Source organism: Phyllostomus discolor, chromosome 6 (genome assembly GCF_004126475.2).
Source record: "Phyllostomus discolor isolate MPI-MPIP mPhyDis1 chromosome 6, mPhyDis1.pri.v3, whole genome shotgun sequence".
Classification (NCBI taxonomy): domain Eukaryota; kingdom Metazoa; phylum Chordata; class Mammalia; order Chiroptera; family Phyllostomidae; genus Phyllostomus; species Phyllostomus discolor.
This window is the reverse complement of record NC_040908.2, coordinates 145,869,747-145,873,487: the sequence shown is the minus strand read 5'-3', so window position 1 is coordinate 145,873,487 and position 3,741 is coordinate 145,869,747. Positions and strand designations below refer to the sequence as shown.

Sequence of the window (3,741 nt, the reverse complement as noted above, 5' to 3'; positions counted from 1 at the left end):
ATGCTCACCTCGGCAGCACACATACTAAAATTAGAATGATACAGAGATCAGAATGGTCCCTGCATAATGCTGACACACAAATTTGTGAAGCATTCCACGTTATTTTGCAGCATTATTCACAATTGCCAAGATGTGGAAGCAGCGCAAGTGTCCAGCAGTAGATGAGAGGGTAAAACAACTATGGGACTTGTATACAATGGAATACTACTCAGCTGTAAAAAAAGGAGAAAGTTTTACCCATTGGGACAGCATGGATGGAGTTGGGGAACATTATGCTAAGGAAAATAAGCCAGGCAGACAAAGACAAATACCATATGACTTCACTCCTATGTGGAATCTAATGAACGAACAGAACAGCAAAATAGAGACAGATTCATAGCGAGCAGGATGACAGCTAAGGGGGAAGGCGGGTAGGGAGTGGAGGAATTGAGCAAAAATGAAAAAGGATTCATGGACATGATTAACAGTGTGGTGATAGTGAGGGGGGAAGGGAGATGTAAGGAGACTAAATGGTAATAAAAAACACAATAAAAATTATTATAAATAAATAAACTCAGAGGCAACATTGCTCATGACACATGGGAGCACGCCCACCTAGTCGCCTGGTGCCCACATCACATCCCCTGGCTCACCTCTGCAGCAGTTCTAACTTAACTTCATGCCATGTGCGCTCTGCTGTCTTTGAGATCACTGAAGCTCCCTGAAATTCAAGGGGGTTTGCATCCCCGCATCAACAGAAACCCTTAATCAATGGAGGAGGAAGTCAGTGCATAAACACTCCAGCCTCCTAGCTTCCAGGTGGGTTGTAATGGAAGGCATTTAGCACCTTCCTCAATAGTCCTCAGGGAAGTGAGCCTTTGTTGCCAACAACAACTTTGATGAAATGCCCTTGTTTGCCTTGCCTCCCGCTCTACCTCTCTCCCTGCTCTGCCATTCTTCCTGCTTCCCAATTAAACTACCTGCATCTAAATCCTTGTCTCAGGTTCTGCTTTTGGGGAAACATGCCTTATACTATTGTTTGTTATAAGTACTTAATTTTAGTGTTGTAATTTAAATTTTGTTTGTGTCTCATCATAAATGATTGTCCCAAGTCTAAGTAGTCTGCATGTTCTCCTTGTCAGCTTTGGATTGGCCAAGGAGACAAGGCAGAGTGAGGAATGTTGCTCAAGTGCTAATGGCTGCATCCCAAAAGCATGTTCAAGGTGTAAAACTGGGCCAAACAGTGCCAAAGACGTTACCAACACAAGCTAATTCTTTTGTATATATGCCAAGTGCCTTGAATAACGAAAATAATTAATAATTTTTGGAAAAAAATAAAGTTGGAGGATCTACATTACTTCTTTTCAAGACACTTTAACGTTATAGTGAGCAAAACATTATAGTATTGGCATAAAAACAGACAGATCGATGGAACAGAATAGAAAGCCCCAAATATATATGACCAGTTGATTTACAACAAAGGTTCCAAGATAATTCAGACAATTTGGTGGAGAAAGGAAAGATCTGTAAGGAAACCTTGCTAAAACAACTGCATAGTTGAATGGGGGAAAGTTAACCTTGATCCTAACTTCATATGTATGCACAAAAAAATAGACTTATGTGTAAAAGCCAAAACTATAAAATGTCTAGAAGAAAACATAGAAGGAAATCTTCACAATTTGGGCAAGACAATGATTTCTTGGCAGGACACACATACAAAAAATGATCAGAAAAGAAAAGCGTATAAACTGGACTCAATCAAAATGTAAAACATCTGCTCTTTGAAACACACTGTTAAAAAAGTGAGGGGAGTGGGCTGGGATGGGAGTAAAAGGCAGAAAACTGTACTTGAACAACAATTAAAACAAAATAAAATAAAATGAAAGGGCAAACCACAACTTAGGAGAAAATATTTACCAAACATCTGACAAACAACTTATACTCAGAATATATAAAGAATACTCCTAACTCAAAAGTAAAAAGATAAGCAAACTAGCCCTGGCTGGCGTAGCTCAGTGGACTGAGCTCGGGCTGTGAACCAAAGGGTCACAGGTTCGATTCCCAGTCGGTGTACATGCCTGGGTTGCAGGCCATGACCCCCAGCAACCGCACATTGATGTTTCTCTCTCTCTTTCTCCCTCCCTTTCCTCTCTGAAAATAAATAAATAAAACCTTAAAAAAAAAAAGAATGGTGTTTGGCATATGGTAGTGCTCAATAATATTTAAAAAAAAAAGATAAGCAAACTAAAAAAAAAAGGCCACAGATTTGAATAAACATTTGATAAAAGAAGCTACATGAATGGCTAATAAGCATATAGAAAATACTCAATACCATCTTTCATTGAGGAAATGCAAATTAAAACCACAAGGAGATACCGCTACACACGCGCCAGAGTCAATAAAACAAAGACTTGTGACAGCAAGCATTGGCAAGGATGTGCAGCCACTGGAACCTTCATACAATCCTGTTGGGAGTGTAAAATGGTTTAACCACTTTGAAAAACAATTGAATAGTTTCTTATAAATTTAAGTATATACCCACTTATGACCAGCAGTTCCACTCCTAGGTGTCTACCCAAAAGAACTGAAAATATACGTCCAAAAAAGACATGTATTTTTTGGACTATAAGATGCACCTCCCCTCAAATTTGGGAGGAAAATGGGGGTGTGTCTTATTGTCCCAAGGTAGCTTACCTGGCTTGCTGTGGGGCGGGGGCAGTGGTGGAGTGGGGTCACAGGTTATTAAATATTTTACCACAATTTTGCTTCAAAATTTTTTTTCCTATTTTTCTCCTCTGAAACCTAGATGTGTCTTGTGGTCTGGTGTGTCTTATAGTCCTAAATATATGGTATATATAAATGTTCATAGTGCCTTTATTTTCAAAGACTTATTAATAGATAAACAGACAAAAAATTGTGGTATACCAATACAATGAAATACTATTCAGCCTTAAATAGGAACAAACTACTGACATATGTAATAATATTCTGCTGAGTGAAAGAAACCAGAGACTAAAAAGTACATGCTAACACTGGCTGATGTGGCTCAGTGGATTGAGAAATGGCCTGTGAACCAAAGGGTTGTAGGTTCGATTCCCAGTCAGGGCACATGCCTGGGTTGTGGGCCAGGTTTCCAGTAGGGGGCGTGTGAGAGGCAACCACACATTGATGTTTCTCTCCCTCTTTCTCCCTCCTTTCCCCTCTTTCTAAAAATAAATAAATAAAATCTTTTAAAAAATTACAGAGTATATGCCATATAATTTGATTTATATGAAATTCTAGTATAGGCAAAACTAGTCTTATAGTGGCAGAAAGTAGATCAATAGTAGCCTGAGGTTGGAGTCAGGAAATTGACAGGAAAGGGACAGATGGGAACTTTCTATAGTTGGGATGATTGTTACATGATCTACATTGGTTAAAACTCATGGAGCTGCTCACTGAAGGTGACTTCATTTTCTGACATTTAATTTATACACCAATGAAGTTGTTACAAATGTAAAAAAATCAGCCCTGACTGGTGTGCCTCAGTGGGTTCGGTATCGTCCAGCAGACTGAAAGATCGCCAATTTGATTCCTGGTCAGGGCACCTGCCTGGGTTGTGAGCCAGGTCCCCTGTGGGGTGTGTATGAGAGACAACCGATAGATATGTCTCTTGCACATTGATGTTCTTCTCCCTCCCTTCCCCTCTCTCTAAAAGTAAATAAAAAATAATGATAATAAAAGAAAATCTTTAAAAAAATAGTGCATCAATCCACAAAGTCC

The 3,741-nt window shown here is 39.2% G+C and overlaps 1 non-coding gene across 1 annotated transcript; it reads left to right on the top strand.

The window, feature by feature from the left end:
* On the top strand, window positions 1–104 carry LOC114501106. Its single transcript, XR_003684879.1, has one exon. It is a non-coding gene; the product is annotated as a U6 spliceosomal RNA (small nuclear RNA).
* The last annotated feature ends 3,637 nt before the right edge of the window (window positions 105–3,741 follow it).